General features: G+C 34.3%; 1 pseudogene; it reads right to left on the bottom strand.

Moving 5' to 3' along the window:
- Positions 1-502: 502 nt before the first annotated feature.
- Positions 503-4,504, bottom strand: LOC149528443 (uncharacterized; annotated as a pseudogene).
- Positions 4,505-21,444: the final 16,940 nt, after the last annotated feature.

Consider the following 21,444-nt stretch of genomic DNA (forward strand, 5'->3'; position numbering starts at 1 on the left):
TGATTTTCAAGTGAAGGAAATTAAAACTTCAAAATCTTATCAACACTACTGAAGTATTTCTCTCTCCATCCCTTTCCCACTACAAGCAATAACATTACACAGCAAAAAGCCGCTACATGTGAAAACCCTAGTCGAATCACATACCATGATATTCACTGTCTATCATCTTTGTTTCTATCCTGCATATTGTTTGCAGAAGGGAGGGGGGAGCGAATTGTGGCCATGAACAGTTCTTTGGAAGTGGGCCTCCCTCTAAATAAGGATTTGCAAAATATGATGTGTTGTCAAAAGTGATCATCTATCCTCCTTGAGGTATGCTCTCTGAGAGGTTGTTGTTGGGAAAATTTAATCATTCCAATGAAGTTAGAGATTGAATCTCTGCAGGAATAGTGCCAGAAAATCTATTTGAAGAAAGGTCCAATGAATTGATTCATTTGCCCCGAACTGGGTGGAATAACTCCACTGAGGTTGTTCATTGATAGATTGAGAAACCTCAACCCTTTCAACTTTCCAAAATCCACTAGAACTCATCTAATTGGTTGCTCGAGAGATCTATGTATGTTGTAGTGGAAAGAACAAATGAGTAGGGTTGTTCTAAGCCTTTCACAGTCATGTCGAATTCAACATGACTCGAAACTCGAATGATATATGCATCAAATGGGCCAAGTTTAAAATATGTCTCAAGTCCTTTGTTCCTTACAAATATATGAAAGGGGTCCAACAGAGTAGATAACATATGACCATCTTCTCTTGCTATTTTCATCGCTTGTAGAGATGAAATATTAGGGGAAATAGAATCTAATATGTTGTTAGACGAAAGGTCTAAGATCTGGAGCTGCTTCAATTGGAGAATTTCTGGAGGAATGCTGCCCCTAAAACGATTGCCATTAATCATCAACACTTGAAGGGCTGATAGATTTCCTAGTGACTGTGGAATTTTCCCAACAAATCTGTTGTGCCCAATATCTAGTATTTGCAATCTCTTGCAATTGGTGATTGATGGAGGGAAAGTGTCACTTAACTTAATCATTTCTTACTATCAAAGAGGAGGAGCATAGTGCTTTTGGTTTGCTTCCCTCCAGGCCATTACCTCCTAAATTCAACACTTGAATTTCCTTATAGTTTGAGAAGCATGGAGGAATTTCACCCTTCAGTTTGTTGTTTGCCAGATCTAACTTTAGAAGGTGATCTATATTGCACAAAATTGGAGGAATGGTGCCAATTAGAGCATTATCATTAACCACCAAGAGCTGTAGATATGGAGGCCACAAAGATGGTAAGTGTCCAGTCAATGCGGTCGAAATAAATTAATTATCTTAGATATGGTCGGCACAGACCAGCCACCCAGCACTGACCATTCATTTTCCATGTGCAGCCAACCATTCAGCCGTCCATTTCAACTGTCCACCACCATTAATATTGCAACTGACTTCTACTATACATTTATGATCTGTTTGCTTATAAATAGAATGGATTGGGCTGTGATCAGCAGAGCTCATTTTATGGGTTTCTCCATGGCTTTTTCTCTCTATAGCTTTCTCTCTTGTTTGGTTTCTTTGTTGTGTTGTGTTGTAATTATTATCATGGTATCAAAGCTTATGGTAAATGATTCAAAGGTCTTGAGAGAGCAATGAGTGAAATATTGTGATTGAAAGATGTGGAGTGAAAGATTGTGATATGATTGCTAATGTCTTGTTAAGAAGGCTGCTGTTGTGAAGAAGGTTGCCCATTACGGAGCTGGATTGAAGTTCTGTGAATGTTAATTTGTTAAGTGAGCTGAAAGAGAAAAAGTGTTGCAAAGGAGATCCAAAGAAATTTCCTCAAATGAGATTGTTATCATGTGTGAGAGTGAATGTTCAAGCCATTGTGAAAGATGATTGACATTGTCTTTGAATGGAAGATGGTTGGTGGTGTATTTGGCAAGGAATGTGATTTGTGATGTAGCCAGTTAACGAGGCAACATAGTGTTAAAGGATAACTCATGCCAAAGAAAAATATTGCTAGAAGGAAGAGAAAATTGGAAGTATGATATTGTTGGTAATGTGTGAAAATGGAGTGGATAATCAAAGATAAAGAAGCATTGCTGATTTTAAGCAACTCAAGAGTGTTGGATTGCTATTAATGCGGGAATGTCAAGTTGTTACTCATAAGTTTGTGGAATGTGGAGCAACTTTGTGCAAGCGGGAGAGCCAAATATTGCATACACACTTCTAATGTGAGAAGAACAAATCAAGGGAGTGCTATGAGAAAGAGACAAGCCATGAAAAGAAGGAAGCTAAAGTTGAAGGTGAAAGCATATTTTGTTACTATTAACAATGTTTTATTATGAATTTTTATTTGAAATATGTGTGGAGTATTATAAGTCAGTTGTAGGAGTTAGGGTTCATTAGGAAATGAGATGGCATGCTAGAGTTTTTTGTCATGGTGCAAAGGTCTATCTGTGTGCTGATTGGATAAAAGTACTGGGATTGGAAGTGAGAATTTGTTTGTCTAATTGTGAAGGATATGATGTTCTTGATAGTGGTCATGTAATAGAAGTTGATTGCATTGATATCCCCCAACCAAGTGATGAAAATTGAATTAGTAATGATTTTTAATGGGCTATGTGAATGTATGGAGTGCATTATCAATTGTGCCCGACACCCTAAAGGTTTTTTGGTTTGACATATTGATGAACCATGTATGTGAAAAGGATTCCTATAGAACTGGCGAGTACAGCGGCTGGGTACCCATGTATCTTGGTAGATGGATTTCTTTTTATATGGACTCAATAATCAGTTTGATGCAGGTCAAGAAGGAGAAAAGCCAAAGTGATGATAATTTCCCCATAGTTATGATTCGTGGTCATTAAAACCAATGAGTGCTTGGTTTGTGGTAATCCAAAACCACTTGAGTGTTTGAAGTTTGTGGTGATCTTAAAACCACTTGTGTGATGTTTAAGAAGTTTGTGGTGAACTTAAAACCACTTTGATATTGCATTGGTTATGGTTAATCCGTACAAAACCTAGAGTGATTATGATGAGGGAAACAAGATGAGTGAAAGCATTTGATAATTGATTGTAAATGGGTACCTAACAAGGCTTAAGGCCAGGACCCATCGTCTCTAGACTATGGAGGGATTTCTAAAAAAAATAAAAAATGATAATTAATTTATGGAGGGATGTTGAAATAAATTAATTATCTTAGATATGGTTGGCACAGACCAGCCGCCCAGCACTGACCATTCATTTTCCATGTGCAGCCAACCATTCAGCCGTCCATTTCAACTGTCCACCACCATTAATATTGCAGCTGACTTCTACTATACATTTATGATGTATTTGCTTATAAATAGAATGGATTGGGCTGTGATCAGCAGAGCTCATTTTATGGGTTTCTCCATGGCTTTTTCTCTATAGCTTTCTCTCTTGTTTGGTTTCTTTGTTGTGTTGTGTTGTAATTATTATCAAATGCATTTCTGGACACGTCTAACACTGTCATCCAATGAACAGATCTGTTGGGGATAATAAGTCTGCCATGCAAATGATTTCCAGAGAGGTTTAACATGTACAAATCAGCATTGTTCTTCCATACCCAGGAGGGGATTTCTCCAAACATGTTGTCGTAACCCAACGTCAAAAGTCTGTAATGAATATTGAGTGGAAAGCCATTCGGGAATTCGACCAACAATACTACATGAGCTCACATCCAAGCCTTGTAACTGAAATGGGGGAATCCAAGTTTTCCTAATATTTAGCACACAGTACGATACAAACAAATATTTTAATTCTGCAAGATTATGGAGAAGAGTATCTGAAATCTTAATTGACGAGAGACAGAGAATCTTAACAGATGATGGTAATGCCAGCTGCGAAGAAGTGATGTAATCATGGAATGAGAAATTGCGTGCATAAAGCTGCTTAAGGGAGGAAAGCCTATTGAGCTGAAGGATTCCATGAAATTTGTTGATGGAAAGACCTAGGAACTTAAGCAAAGGGAGATCTCGCAGACATGGAGGCAATAATCCAGTTAGTTGGTTATAACTTATATCTATATAGGTAAGATTGGTTAACTGACAAATCCCAGTGGGAAGAATCCCACTCAAGCTATTGTTTTTGAGCTGCAGATAGTGAAGATGAGAGAGATTTACCAAACAAGAAGGAATATTACCAGTTAGACCAATGCTCCTCAAGTTGAGGAATTTGAGAAAAGGAAGGTTGCACAAACAAGCAAATTTGACTCCACTCTGCAAGCCCTGCTGTGCATGGTTGGTGTAATCACTCAAATTCACTCGCTCTACATGGTTGGTGAGATTATTGCAAGTTATGCCTTCCCACATGGAGCAACAATCGCTTCCATTAACCCATGAATTGAGAATGCCATCAGAGATATTCAAGGCTGCTTTGAACGAAAGAAGGGCTTGGGATTCTTGAGTAGGACAATTGAGCAGAGCAATACATAGGTTTGTGGAAAGGATGATAAAAACTGTACCAATCAAGGCGGAGTTAATCGTAGCAACAGCCATTGCTTTTACAAAGTTGCAGAGGAGAAACCATCTGAAATATTAGCGGCATTTACCATCACTGAAAAAAAGTTAATTAATTAGATGGATAGATTAATTATAATACTCTTCTGTAATTCATTGACTTCATTAAAGTGGAGAGAGACCCGAGCCCTAAGGTCAATAGAAAATAATGCTATTGTCAATGAACTCACGATCTACATGGGGTGACAGAAAAGGGCGTGTTGACCATAATGTTATCAGTTGTTTATCCACACCAAGTGGGGGTGACAGAAAAAAGGGCGTGTTGACTATAATGTTATCGGTTGCTTATTCACACCAAGTGGGTAGGAAATGATACATCACATTAATAATTAAACAAAAAGTACATTAATAATTAAATTAAAAGTATATTAATAATTAAATTAAAAGTACATTAATAATTAAACTAAAAGTATTCAAAAATCAAAATTGACTATGTTTTTCAAGTTTAATTTATTTCTAAATACGTAATAGGATGTCAAACTACATTTGAATTATAATATATTAATGTCATTAAAAAGAAAAATGTTATAATTGAATATATTTGTTATCAATGAGCAGTAATCTAAAAGGTTAAGTTGACTCTAATATATTGGATGCTTATTATTGTTGGGTGTATATGTGAAGCCCAACAGTCTTCCATTTATTATTCACAATTTATTATTGTTTCCCTCTAATTGTTTGTCTCTTCATTTCTTTTTGAGACTCTCTCTCTCTCTCTCTCTATATATATATATATATATATATATGTATTAGAGGTTCATTATTGTATATTGTATTCGAAGAGTTGAAGCTACAGTTGTGATGTAAAGTTCAGACTTTAACATTAATAAGAGATCTTCCTTGCAGTGTGGACGTAGCCACAATTTGTTGTGAACCACGATAAAATCATGTGTTTGTGTTTTACCTCTTTCTTACTTTCTATTCTTTCTCAGTTTGCACTTTCAACAAACTTCACAATTGTTATAATTAAATAATTATTTAGAAATAATTGAATTATTAATTTAGAAAATAGAAATCTTTGATTTCTAATAGTTATATATTAAATAATAACATTCAAATTCATATTTAAATAACTATTAAAATTGTTGATTGTAGGTGGATTTATAAGATTACATTCAATTATGAAACTCTTCATAAATTTAAATGGTTACAAAGTTAACATTGTTTTTATTAGAGTATTTATCAAACCATGGATTGGTGTAGAAAAGTTATCAGTATATACACTAATTTATAAATTAATAATAATTATATCCAATCTTGTAGTCCGAATTTAGAAGAATTACTAGTAGTTTCTTTTTTTTGAGTTTTATTGTATTTCAATGGCAGAAATGATAGTACTACATTATTTAAAAAAAAATGTGGATAGTAAAAGTTCATGCTCTTAGAGTCTATATGTGAAAAATTCTATAATAATATATGAAAAAACAAATTGTAGTACTCTAGATATTTAATAATATAGAAAATCACTAAGTGGTAGGGAAAATAGTAGCACAAAGAGAATCATTTATCTTATGCAAAATATTAGCAAGAATGGTAATGCCATCAATTGGAACCATCACCAATAGGCCTCAACTAGTGAGAGCGTCCCCTCCTCTTGATCTAGAAACCACTATGAATGCAAAGGAGAAAGAGATAGCTTCAAGTTTGAAAGTTTCTACATGTTAGCTAGCTAGGACCACTAGTCTCTGCATCCACAACTCCATCATTATAAATGCTCTTGTTTTTAGACCAAAAGGGTGTTCTATGGTGTTTGCTTCCTAGGGCTTCCTTATGGTCTTTCTCATTATTGATCTTGATGGTATCACCATCAATGATTTTTTTTTCAATTCTAAACTCCATCTCTATAACTTCTTCAATGTTAGCCAAAAATCTAAGACAAAGATATTTTCCAAGCTCTTTTTTGAAGTTGCAAACAAATAGGTCAATTAATAGCTTGTCAGGAATACCATATGGCTCTTTCTTGGTTAAATGTATCCACATTGAAAGCAATGTCGTGAAAGGTTCCATAGGTCTTTTTAAGTATCATACAAATCAATCATAATGCCCTCAAGTCGACAATTCTAGACATAGTGTGATATGAATTTATCTTTTAGACTTTAAAAGACTTGCTTGGTGGGGCTAATTATTAAAGCCATCCCATTATATTCCCTCCAAGACTACAAGAGAAAATTCTCATAAGATTGTTTTCATAACTAACAAAGTCTAATGTGGTAGAAAAAAATCCTCTTCAGTGATCTTTAGAGTCTCCTTCTAATCTATATTCGTCAAGGTTTGACATGTCTCCTTTTACTTAGAGAAGATGGCCTTTAATTATTAATTTGTATAAGTAAACCATATTCTTACGTCTAAGGTCATCTAGTATGAAAATCCATCTCCTTTTAAAGAGAAAATCTTATCATCCAAGGCGAGGACTATCTATGCACCATAAGAAAGAAATGAAGTGCTCAGAGTTGCAACTTCACGAGTTCACGAAATATGTAAACTTGTGTCACATTACCCCAAGAAAACAAGTACTGAATACTCATCTCATTTTCAGTTTAATGGTGACAACTTGAAAATAGTAAATGAGATTCAAAATGTCGACCACCGAAAGTTTATGAATAATAAAGTAAAATTAACAAAAAAATAGTGGGTTACTCAGATTTTTGGCTAGTCAATTAACTTCTTGATCACGTTCAAGCATTAAATGAAGATTTTTTCTTTTACCTCTCGACTGCTACTGCAATGATTTATAGTGATACCCTCTCATAATCACCCTGGGAAACACGCTTTAAATTAGTAAGGCCCTCCCAGCCAGTTGTACCTTCTTTCTCGATCAAGTGCAGGTATTGAGTTGATATTTTATTTTCATCATTTTTCTTTCGTTTGATTACCTAGCTTCACATCTATAAAGTGCCAAGAAAATATCTTGCAATCCATTCAAACGGGCACTCCTTGCTAAGGAAATTAGAATCAATGTCTCTATGGACTAGAACAATCAAGTGGCAAACAAATCATATGATGGAAGGTGTGTTAATGAGAAAGAAAAGTCGCACCCATTACTCATAAGTCAAGTTGTGCTAAGAAAGTATGTTCATATTTGGTTTTCCTTTCGTTACTATAATTCTTAGCTTTATTATTCATATGCATGTCCTCTAGTCACTAGCTATTCCATTAACACTTATTGCTAAATTATCTACTAATTTTCTCTTCTATAATCTCTACTTTTATCTTATCCCATGTTTCTACCTTCTTAGTATGGCTAGATGAAGTGTTGTATACTACCACCATTAGATTGTGTATTCTATCATCAACAAAACATCAATAAATCATTCATTGTTAGGTATCCCAAGATATATATACTATGTGCCTCAATCTGATGCTATCTAGTAATGAATACATTTAAAAATAAATAAATTTCCATTGATCTTTTTCTTTAAATCATCCATTGAAAAACACACTCTACATTCTTTGGAATACCTTATTACAACTCAAAATGTCTTTAAAATCTATTAAACCTATAACTCTTAGGTCAAATTATATAAGAATTGGAAATAAAATATTCTAATATGAAGCTATCCTTAAACCATTCCTTACAATCTTGTCAAGCTAACCACACCATTGTAGTTACCTCATTTGAGACTTTCAACTATCGCTCTTTGAACTATCTCTAAAAGCTATGACTATCATAATGTGGCTCTATAACTCAATTTATTGTATTGCATTGAATATTATGAATCTATCATCTTTGTAGGTTTTTATGTAAAGACACTTATAGAATTTACAAGAATAAGTTATCTATATGGGAAATCTCTCCCTTATGTACATATATCTACCACATACTATACTAGTTAAATTGGGAGGAAAGGAGTAGTCTTGTCACATTTAATATTTCATTGGAAAATGTTGTTACAATTAGTGCAAGCTCCTCTATACATTCCAAAAAGATACCTATGTCTAGTGACAATATAATTTTGTAAAAGTTACCCTTTGAAAACCTCTTCAACCTAGTCTTGGAAATCTTGTTTGGTCATAAAATATATTTTCGTAAATAGGGATCCATAGTGTACTTCATATACCCTATAATACAATCCTAATCTCACTTGTGGGAATGTGAATATTCTTCTCATTATATCTCCCTACTAGTGCTATAGACACAATTAAATGTATCCCAATCTGTAAAATCTTTGTTACATGCTATAGTTTGAATAATTCTAACATACCATAAGTCTCTCTCTATATATTATATTATAATTTGGTCTAAGATACCCTAATTGAACTCATTAAAATTGAGTTTTAGTTTTAGCAGTCAAGCCAACCTCTCTTAATCCATTAGCATAAGCATTTCTATTATATCCAACAAATATTAATTTAAATATTTCCATCTTTCTCTTTCATATAGACATGTTAATGTAAATATACATTTAGTGAACTTTCATGCACTAGTCAAAACCTACTCTAACCCACTCCCTAATAAAAAATGTGTAGGTTTCGGTCAGCACACCAAAATGGTAAAAATAATGAACCTGTTAAATAAAACCATTGGCTTACACATGACAATTGGCTACAAAATTTCAAAGAGGAATAATTTTTGTTTGTCTAGTTTGGCCAACCTTAAGCATCAAACAGTAATGGAAAAATTAACCTTGGTAAAATAAGTCAACTTTGACAATTTAACACTTTTAGCATAGGAATCAAACCTTAATGTATGATGTTTAAGTTGTCCAATCTAGTCCATGATCTGAGTGGATGAGAAAAAAACAAGATTCTCTAGTCTACATAGACCCACAAAGTTAGGTAGCACATGTTCTAGCTTATTTCCCTTAATTGTATACAAACATTTTATTAATATACTAATTTGACAACATTTAATTAGTTGGTATATTTAAATTTATTTAAAAAATAATAAAATAAATATTAAGATGACTTTTTTGATACTCTACTAAAAAACTAAAAATTCAATTGTACCTAAATGTGTCTATATTTAGTTAATATGTTCTCCCATACCTAAGTTAAAAAAAGGAGAATGACTTTAATATAGAAAAGGATAAAGTTACAATAAAGTTTCAATTTGAGAACTTTCCACTTAGAAAATTCAAAACCCTCCTTTAACGAAATGGGAAAGAGCCACCGAACCTTCTTGATGCAAAAACATAATGGGTTTGGGATTCATATAAACAGGGAAAGCTTCTTGATGCGACCAATGAAAGGCTCTAGAAACTTCAATGAAGAGGAAATGCAGCACCTAATGGTGGTTTAATTGTTTTTTTAAAATAAAGCAAAAAGAATAATATACAAAAAAGTCAATCAATTGCTAAATAGTAAGATCAACAACTAATTGGTTCCAAAGAGCTACAACCAAACAAAAAACATTATAGACTGAATTTTAACATTCGTTGAAGCTCCTTCAAGAAAAATACATCTCTTTTGAAAAGTTGCAGCAGCTGGTATTTAATTTTGTCAAGCTAGTTACTGATCTTCAACTAGGCCTTGGGTCCTCCCTACAAAAGGTTACAAAAAAAGATTGTCTAGAAAATGATGTCAGAGTAAAACTGAAAAATTTCTCCTTCAAGATGCATCTTAGAATTAGAAAATACAACCCTGCATCTACATTTCCAAATGTTTAGTAATATGATTTGCCACAAAGAATCAGCTACAATATTACTTTTAAGATTAACTCCTAAAATAGCTTCCTTCCAAATTAAAGAGTGTTCGAAGATAGCTGGAAGAAAAGTGAAGATAGTAGTCCACTTTTTCTTAGCCCATATACAATCCCAAAAGAGATGTTTTAGATCTTCCTCTCACAGAAAAAATGGGCATTTAGTAGGTTGGATCATCAAACATCTTATCCTGCTACCTACTAGCAATTTGAGACGTAAAACTTTCTAGGCTAGAAGTTGAGCATTAGCCTCAACTTTAGAAAGCCAGATCTGGGAACTCAAATTACACCAAGTGCTTTCATTGAATTTGCAATTCCATTTATTATTAAGTCTTGGATTTAAAGGCATTGGAAACACAAGATTTAAATAGATTATTCCAAGGGGAAAGTGGCCAAATTGATGTGTAGATAGCCACCACCAGTCCTTTGAAAAGTTGCATTCCAATGGAGTGCATATTTTTATAGCAAGCTCGATAGGGACCAATGATCTAACAATTATAATAAAATCCTTGATCTTGCTATGCAAAAGAAAAAAATGTTTAATGGTTGTCCAAGACACCCTATCTAGAGAATTAAAGTCCCACAAATCTTTAAACTGATGAACTCCTTTCTTAAAAAGATAATTAGCATGTTTTTGAAAAGCTACAACAAGAGGTGTTTATGATATTGAACCAATTTGTTCCACCAAATAGAAGAATTGCTAAAATTGAAACCATGCTGCAAGGAAGGATTTCTCCAATTCAAAAACTTGCAAACTAACTACCAAGCTTTCTAGATAGATTGCAAAGGGAAGGAATCTTTAATTTGAAAGGAAGGGGACGATAAAATTTTATCCACTCATTTGACTGATTGCCATCTTTTATAAGAGGATGCATGAGAAATAAGAAACTGAACTAACTTCTTCCAAGGTTCCTCCCCATAAACAATTCTAATTATCCACTTGGTAGCTAGGCAAACCCCTTGAGTTGGGGGACCCAATAAGCCCAAGCCACCCTTAGATTTAGGTTGAATACAGTGCAACCATGAAGTATATGTATAACCAACATTATTGCTCCACTTAGATCATAGAAAGCATCGAACAAGTTTAGTAAGATCATTATAACATTTTTTAGATGGCATCCATCATGAGGAATAATAGATATGAGAAACCAAAAAAATATGATTCACCACTTGAATCTTGCCAGCTAGAGATAAGTACTTATTTTTCCACACATACAATTTGGATTTGAATTTGTTAAGAAACTAATTCCACATATCAGACAAAGGGACACCCTGTCCAAAGGGAATGCCCAAATAACGAGAGATTTGGCCATGTTTTATTTGCTTCCATTCTTTAGGAATCTAAGAAGGGACTACATCTATACGAGTCATGATAAATTCTGTTTTATGATGTGATAACTTAGACCTAGAGATTTCACAATAGAGATTGAGCACCTCCATAGTATTAGATATCTCAACTTCATAATTTTGGAGGAAAAGAATACTGTCATCAACAAAGTGAGAGTTTAATACCACTAAATTATTAGGGATGGAAATACCCTTAATAAGACTCATTTGGTTATACTTTTGGAGCAAATAATTGATAACATCAACTATGAGCACATAAAGGAAAGGGGATAATAGACAACCTTGTCTAATAGAGCACTGCAAAGGAAAGGGATTAAGTAATTCCTTATTTATTATCAACTGAGCATTGGCATCAAAAAACAACATTTCAACATGCTTGCATAGCTTAGGACCAAACCCTGATCACTATAACATTTTAAGAATAAACATCCAACGCATTCTATCATAAGCTTTTTCAAAATCCAACTTCATAAGGATAATATTTTGGCTTGAGTGTTGGGCCTAGTCTATTGTTTCCCATGCTAGAATTAGATTGTCAAGAATAAACCTCCCACCAAGGAAACCTATTTTTTTTGGTCTGAGCCACTGGTTTGATCCTGGTAGCCAAGGCTTTAGCAATAATTTTATAAGAAGTGTTTAATAAGGAAATAGGTTGCCACCTAGATATAGTGTCCTCATTTTTTCTTTTAGGAATGAGTTTAATAATGCCTTTATTTATATCAGCTCCTAATGAGTCAACCTCCATAACCTCTAAATAAAGACGATAAAAATCATCCTTGATATATTCCCACATTGTTTGGTAGAATTCTATTGGGAGGCCATTAGCTCTTGGGCTTTTATTGCGTGGCATAGAAAAGACAACATGTTCCAATTCCTCTATGGTAAGGTTTTGATCCAAATATTGGTTATAGTTCTTATCCACTTTCATAGGAATGTGTTCCTTAATTTTTCCTTCTAATATTGATTGGAAATCTAGCCAATTATTATCCTCTTTAAAAAGAGCCTCATAATAATTTTGAAACAAATTTTGAATCTCCTTAGGCCTCGAATGGAGAGTGTCATTATCATCTTGAATAGCACCAATATGTTCCTTTATATGCTTATATTTAAGAAAATTAAAGAAGTATTTGGAACCCCTATTCCTCTCCTTGGCCCAATGTAATCTTGCCCTAATTTTAGCACCTTGGCCCCTATAATTGTCCATTTTATGAATTTGGGCTTCCAATGTAGCTAGAGAATTTTGTAAGTTTATGTTACTAGGTTTGCCATTTAATAATTTTCTATCATGTTCAAGTTTTCCTTTTAGAGATTTTTCTTTGCATTTACATTGCCATGCCATCCTTCTACCAAAAGCATGAAGGAATTCAACACACTTGAGAATAGCCTGATTCCACCAATCTCATTGAGAAACTTGCTTGTTGTCCTTAGGGATGGACTTCCATAACCCGATGAGAGAAACAATATAGGAGGGATTCTTTAGGTGAGAAATATTGAGTTTGTAAGGTAGCTTGGAAGTCTCAATATCCATAGGAGTACCTGAGATAGAACAAATAATGGGAAAATGATTAGAGAAAGTACAAGTGTAGTCTACTCTAACTGATAGAACAACAACATCCTAAACAATATGAAGACTGGGAGAAACATAAAATTGACCAAGCCTACTGAGTTTCCTCTCATCACTAAATCTACAATTCAACCAAGTGAACCAATTATTGCCATGGGTAGAGCTTTTGTCATGGATAGGATCTATCACCCCAATGGAATTACGACATAGAAGCCACTTATCAAATTCCTCAATACTAAGTTTAGAATGGCTGGACCAACTATGATTGTTTTGGAATTCTACCATGTTAAAGTCCCCACCTATTACACAATCAAACCGAGGGAGGTTCCTAGCCATCCAGTCCCACAACTAACCTCTATCTATGAAGAAATTTGGAGCATAAACATAGCATAACCCAATAGGCTAACCATTAATGAAGGTGAGAACCCACACACAGCTATGAGAAGGATCCTCACCATGGTTAATGACAAACTTATGGATCCAAGGAGCCAAACCAATAACAACACCACCCCTACCTTTACAGTGAGAAGTTTGAAAAAAGAAAGCATCTCTCCAAACATTAGAAAGGGAAGAAGAGAGATAAGGACCACTAATTTTAACCTCCTGGAGCAAAACAATATCAGGTTTCCATGTTATTATAACATCTTTGACACCATATTTGTGGTGAGGGATAGAAATCCCTCTGACATTCCATGATTTTTTTTTGAAATTCACGCCAATGACAAAGTGGAAGGAACATCATCTTGTGGCAAGGCCTCAAACTAATTAGCTAAAGCTATAGAGTGATCAAGAAATCCTGAATTAGGCTTGGCATTAGATGGGGACCTAGATCTAGGCCTCTCCAAAGGACCTGCTAAAGGAATGGTTCAGTCCTTAGGAGTAGGAGATTTAGGTCTTTGCCTAGGAGAAGGGGAACCAAGAGAAGGGTGAGCAGACAAACTAGAAGTGTGATGAGATTTGTAAGCCCCTTGTATGGGATGACTTGTCTTCCTATTAGAAGGTTTAGACCGCTCTTTCCTTTTCTGAATTGTTGTCTAGCCATCTTCCATAACAACATCTTTATAAGGGGATGCTTCAAGAACATCATCTTCCTCCATGTTAGTGACAGAAGGATCTCTAGTTTGCTGTTGATCTTGGTTGGTACCTTTTGGCAAGGAAGAACCAGATGACTGGTTCAAAACTTGATGTTGTATAGGCTATGATGAAACTTGGGTATGGCTCAATCAGAGCCTTTTGGTAGGACAATCCCTAATTAGATGCCCCTGACGATAATAAAAGAACACATTAGGCTTGTTCAAGTAAACTAATGGCTGTAGAAACTCAAAGCCTCAACCAATAAGCTTAATGTTCTCTAGCAAAGGATTAGCTAAGTCCATTTCAACACATACTCTTGAGTGCACCCTTAAGCTAGCAAATTTATCAGTAATATTCTTACACCATTGACCTTGCCAAGCTAGGCAACAATTTTTTTAAAGAAAGGTCTAAAGGCAAGATTTAAGAAAGGAAGCTCCACCCACATTGGATAACGTGACCTAGAGGGCCCTTTTGGATGAAAGTCCAAAGTTCAGGCTTGCAAATAACATATTTGTCCACATATAACCCATGTCCCATATTGCAAAATGTCTTGAGCATGTTCTATGTGTTTGAATTTACAAGAGACATAACCCTTACCCAAGACCCTCAAAGCTTCAATCTCCCATCCCCTATTCTCCCAATTCATTTTGGCCCATTTATAGAAGTCAACTTCATATGGAACCCCCCTTAAGAAAAATAAAATAATTGATTTGTCCTAGCAATCAACAATGCTATCGATAACATCATTTGGAAGGAAAAATTTGAGGGTTTTACCTGGATCAACACCAGAAAGATCCTCAGTTTGGGAAGGCTCTTTATCACCATTTTCTCTTGGGACCTTAGGAAGTGAGCACTCAACAATGAAACTTCTCATTTCTTTATTTCTGAGTTCGTCAGGCACATTAGGCTAAAATCTGTCAGGCTTGACACATCCATATTTATCAGTAACAACTCTACAGTTCATGGAATCAACACCAACAATAGTTGAGGCATCCCCATTGTTTGCAAGGCCGCCTCCCTAAGCTTCAGTTTTAAGCCTCATCTCCCAGAGGAAAGGAAAATGCGGCCCCAAACAACCACAAAAAAGCCCTAGCAGAGAAAACCAAAACACTCATTTTTGGCGTATTTAAGTAATGTTGAGAAATTCAATGGTGGTTCGATTATTGTGTTGTCAGTAGGAACCAAAAGAAGGGCTCCAATTGAGGTATGTGATGAAAATTTTAAGATTCAATGTTGAAATGTCCTCTGTCCCTTTGAGTTTGTACAATACAGGTTAAACTTTCTTGGTCTATTGAACCCTACAAGGATTGGTCGGAAATACGTCAAGGTCCTCGTTGGAATAGCGATTTCTCCCACTTTGCACAAGGAGAACTATTTGCCTAGTTTTATATGAATTACACGACTAAATAGAATATGGTTATTTTAGAGTTTTTAAATTTTAGATAGTATGCATTATATGTGTCTAGGAGTCCTTAATGATCTAATACTTCTACATAGAGAGGCAATATTTTAATTGTATGAGACCTTTATATGTAGAGTGGCCGAATTGCAATGTTTTCCCTATTCAGGATCTTTGATCAGTTGAGTTTTTCTGATTGTTTTTAAATAAATAAAAGAACTATTTTTCATTTTTTGCTCCTATAATTATTCTTGATTCTTAGATTTGTCAATTCTTTATGAAAGCTAGAACTTTGGTGAAGTTTAATTCAATTGAAGAATATGCTAAAAAGTAGAAATAGTGGATATTGTTATCATTCGGGTTATGGTTGATGTTAGAAAATGAGTATGAGTAAGATCAATTTTATGATTTATTTTTGTCAATTCAAAGTTTTCTCAAAATAACTACCCAATAAATATACAACACATATCTTTTGTAAGATGAAATTTGAACAACTTGCCAATTAGCACAACTAGGTGAATAAAAAAATTCCAAAGATACTCAACAAAAGAAAGAGGTTATGAAATAGTGTCTACCACCTATGGACTGATAATTGTGGAGTTGATAAATTTTGTCAGTGCCTTCCTTTAACAATGACATTAACAAAGAAGAAAAAGGCTTACTAGTTTTACGCGAATCCTTGATTTAAGAATTTATTCATAGTTGCAACAACTATTAATAAAATTGAATCTCAGTAGTTTGAGATGATTACTTTGTTATTCAAGATTCTCCTTAACATAGTTTTCTTTACAAACATCCATTTTTCACTTAGAAGATATATATATATATATATATATATATATATATATATATATATATATATATATATATATATAGGATTTGTAAGTTTAACAGTATTGCATGATATAGTGGTTAGATTGTATTATTGTCATTCTTACTATCAAAATTTGAATTCATATCACAGTGTTTAGTGTTTGAATTAGGCAAAGTAGGATAGGGGCCAAACCTTCTAAACAAAAATAAAATTAGGTCCAAAGAAATAGAGATAAGATCACCTCTCCATGAATACCAACCTACGAATCTATATGATGTGAAGCTCCATCATCTCTTTCTTTATTTGCACCATTTGTCCCATGCTTGGCCTTACATCCTCATCATTTTCAATGCATAGGAACCCTACAACACATGCTCTTCTCACATCCTCAATATATGCCTCTACAAAACTCTCCTCTATAATATTAATTATGTTCTCCTGTTAAATTATAGTTGAATCATGAACAATATAGCAACCATGAGACATAAAGATTAATCACATAGTATCGATGATTCATACAATATCAAAATACACTACAATCATAGTATATTGCAAGTCGATAATTGTTACACCATAAGTAAAAGAAAAAGGGAAAGAAGGAATGCATATTGAACAAGATAAACTAATGTACCAAGCTAAATGAGCTCCAATATGTGATATCATATAACATGCAAATAACTAACTAGAAGAAAGCATTATAGAAAGGTATGTCATGCTAACCAAAAGAAATTTATCAAAAAGTATTTGATGCAATATGAACACAACTAGTTTTAAGCTAATAGTGAAACATAAAATGACTCAAAAAGAAGTGTCCCCTTGATATGATGAGGATTATAAAGCATGTTTTAAATATTAAAAAATAAAATTCCCACCCTATCTAAATATAAAATGACACTAAACATCTCATGCACAATAAACATGTACCTTTGTAGTCCTCTTAATTTGACAATATGTTCATAGGATATAACAGAGTTTGACACAAATTTTGTAATCATATAATATGTTCATAGTCCTCTTATAATGATTTTTTTTTGAATAAGCCTTAAAACCCTATACAAAATATGAACAATCATAATAATAAAAAAATATGTTGAGCATAATAGTACTACCTTGGTTTTCCCAATGTGTATTCCCCTCCAATGCCTCTCTTGGTTGGGCATGGGAGTTTCCCTACTTCAACGCTCCTCTCGATTAGTGGTCCAGGCCTTCATGTAATTATTGTTGTTTCAATTCTATTCATGGCAGATAAAAAGGTCATCTCTCCCTTTTTGGGACTACAAGATGGAAAATCCTTTGTTGAGAAAGTGATGGGTTCCCCTACTAGGGGGAGTCCCTTTTCAAATCCTTTAGTCCTTGCACAGTGAATGGAAGCATGATCCCTATTTTTGATGATATTATTCATGAATCTATTAGTGGTTTGGAGCTTTCTCTGGTTGGTCGATTCTTTCTTTTTAGGCTGACCATTGACCAACTTAGGAAATGGGTTGTAGTTACACGGTCTCTTAAATGAAGTGTTAAGATTAATGCTCTCCTACATGGTTTGTTTGATTATTCCTTTAAAGTCAAGGATGATCTTCTCTCCTCACTAATGGGCCTTAGTTTTTAGAGTCTAACAAGAGAAATATCCTTAATTTTTGTAAGTAGAAACCTAAACTAGATCTATCTGTTGATTTGGGAGCTTCTGTACCAATGTGGGTCAGACTGCTAAGATTGCCGCTAGAGTTTTGGAATACTAAGGTATTCAAAGGTGTTGCAAAATCCTTTGGGTCCCTTCTATTTTTTGATAAGGCTACTCAAACTAAGTCTTGATTTATTTTTGCTATAATTTGTGTCAATTTCTCAGTTAATAAGATTCTCCCTATGTTTATAACCCTAAACTCTAAGCTAGGGTCCTATGTTCAACCGCTAGTTTTTGAAAAGGTTGATCTATTTTGTGTTAAGTGTAGAGGATATGGTCACATTGACCCTTAGTTCTAAGGTGAATCCCAAGAAATTTGTGGAGGCATTTGGTTTACATTTGAAATCTCGTCCTTCAATAGAGTAAAGACCCTATTCTAATGAATAGAGATGTGGGGTCTAAACCTGCTTTCCACCCCAATAAATCTATCCCTCTTCTCACACCTACCCAATGGTTTTGTTTGGATGAGTCAGTTAGATGTTCTAAGCCTAAAATAGTGATTTCTTTGAAGATTGTAATAAGCCCTTCCCCTATTGAGTCAACCTTGACTATTTCAATGGTTCTCCCTAGTCCCAAATCCTTGGGTGGGGAAGGACGCTATCTTTTTCTTGATGATCTAATAACATTTTTTCTCTAAGGGATTCTAAATATGTTTCAGAAAGTGACTTTACTGAGGAGAGTAAGTGGACTATGGTTTCTAAGAAGAACAAAAGAAAGTATAAAATCAATGTTGGGAGCTAGAAAATCTTGGGACAATGGCTAACAAAGATGGCCCGATACCCAAAGAAATAGTGAAAGGAAATCTAGGCACTTCTACCATTAATGGGCATTCTTATGTGGAAGGAAAAGTCTAATTGGCTAATTTGGTGTTGGTCCATTGGTAGGAGGTATCAAAAGAAACATCAATGGTCTTATTATCTTGGAGTTTTCCAAGAACTTATGAGTTAACTCTAATAACTATGTGGAGGGTGTCTCTATGTGGTATGACGTTAAAATCCTAAAGGATTATGGAGTAGAAAATATAGAGTTTGATGAAGATTCAAAACTCATAATTGATATTATGGTTAACAAAGCTAGATGCCCATGGTGACTTCAAAGTATGATCGATGACTGCAGGAGGCGAATCCAATCCTTCAATAAAGTTAAGATCAATCATACCTTAAGAGAAGGAAATAAAGCTATAGATTGTATAGCAAATTGAGGTCATAATTTATAAAATTTGAAACATGTTTTGGACTCTAAATATCTAGAGGAGTTAAAAACCATAGTGATGAATGATCAAAGAAGAATGTAAATGTAAAATGATATTTTATGGATAAGAGGACTCTTTTTCCATAATTAGCAGTATTAAGGAGGAAAAAAGAATGGATGTCCTTTGTGTTGCCTTTAAATTCTCTAGAAAGTGGAAAACTAACAGAAGGATTAAGAAAGAGTGGAGAGATAAAGTTGGCTAGAATTTTTTTTACAAAATAAAAAAAATACTATAAAGTGTGCAATACCAATTATAGAGATGATATCCATTGTATTTTAATCCTAAAACTTAATGGGCACATTATTAAAATAAGAAAAACTATGACACATATTCTTGATAATACTTACAAAGACAAGGAAATTAGGGTGAATCATCATAAGTACAACCACTAGTTATAGAATGGGGATTGTAGAGTAATTTTTTACAATGACTGTTGTCATTTCTATAGTCTCAAAGATACTACTTTTAAAATTGAGGCTTTATCTAGATATGGTGTAGCTTGTACGAGAAGTACTTACCTTCTTATTTATGCTTGAGAAGTTATTATTTCTATCAAATCTAATTTTTCTCTTCAGCTCTCTTCTATCATTATTCTTGATAGTTTGGTTTCTTTAAAAGTTAAGAAGGGGGAATTTAAAATGTAGAAAGACATTGTGAGTTAGGGAACAATCAAGTTTAATAGAGAAGAATCCAAATCTTTTGAAGGGACATATATAATGGGGGATCCTTCAAAACTGACTAAACCTAGAAGTTGTAAAGATATGTTGTAGAATGAAGAAATTTGGAACTACTTTGTTAGGGCGAGCCTAAGTAGTTACATTTTGGTGATGAAAAGCCACAATTATATGCTATCAACTAAGTTTTCCAATTATTGGTATAGAGGTGAGGTTACCATTGGAAGCATCAATATTTTGGTGATACCCTGGCTTATTGGTGAGGTAGTTGGTCTGGTTGGTGAAGGAGAGAAGGTGAAAATAAAAGGAATGAGAGATTACAACAAATTTAGGCACAATTTTTTGAAGGTATTGAACAACTAGTAAAAATTAAGTTGGGTAATGGGTATGAGCATACTTCTCTCCCTCACCCCTTTTCCATTTTTTTTCTGTAGGTTATGAGTTATTTTACTGTTGAAGGGTGGTATATGGCTTATCATGGTTACCACTTGTTACTACTTAATAAGTTAAGGCACGAGGAAAATATTGACATCCCTTTCTTTTTATTTTCTTCATTGGCTAATAGTATTAAAAATGGGGATAATCTACCTATTCACCAAGGTTTAATTGTTGTTCTTTCCCACCATGTGTTCTCCCAACATCCTGGGTTTGGTAGGTGTCTCGTTGCTAAAGAGTTCTCTCTGGACCCTCAAGAACCTCCCAAAAGTTTTGTAGTCATTGGGGAAATTGTAACTGATAATGATCATGTTGCCCCTCTAGATGAATTGTGGTTTTTTGGAAACCCTGAGAAAAAAAAAGAAAAAATCCCAAGGGTAAAACCAAAATCCTTGAAGAATCCCTTCTGCTGAAAACTCTAGCTAAACACTATGGGAACCCCTAAGAAAAGTAAAACTCTTAGAGATGTTATTGAGGTAAGCAACTAGGATTTCAAATATTCTAAAGGGGATGTTGAAGACAAAAATATGAAGGCTCAAGACAATCATATTGCATCAAGCTTTGGGGAAAGGAGGTCAGAGAGACTTAAGAGTAAAAAAGGTAACAATTAAAAAGAAGAAAGTAGGAGACCCAGACACCTCTGGTACATAAGTTGAAGAAACAACTAAAAAAGATGAAATTAGTGCTATAAATGAGTAGCATGAGGCTGAGGCAGATGTTGAGGATTAGGAGGAGGTTGAACAAGAGTCTCACGAAGCCAACTTTGAGGTTGTTATAGGGCCTGATTCTGAATCCCCCAATGTTGATATCATTGTTGAAACCCAAAGAAAATCCCAAGATCCAACCACTACAAAATAGGAAAAACATGGTTGAAAAGATAAAAAGGACCTATAAGATGAGATTAAGGCCCTCACTAAAAATATGGTGTCTTTTAACAAGTTTGACATTGCCATCATGGGTATTGAAATGGGGGTGACAATATCCACTATTTGTAGAGTTTAGAAAGAGATGATGCAAATGACTATCTTTGGCATGGTCACGGGT

This window comes from Cupressus sempervirens, chromosome 11, assembly GCF_028749045.1.
Source record: "Cupressus sempervirens isolate cs-2001-9-10 chromosome 11, ASM2874904v1, whole genome shotgun sequence".
Lineage (NCBI taxonomy): Eukaryota > Viridiplantae > Streptophyta > Pinopsida > Cupressales > Cupressaceae > Cupressus > Cupressus sempervirens.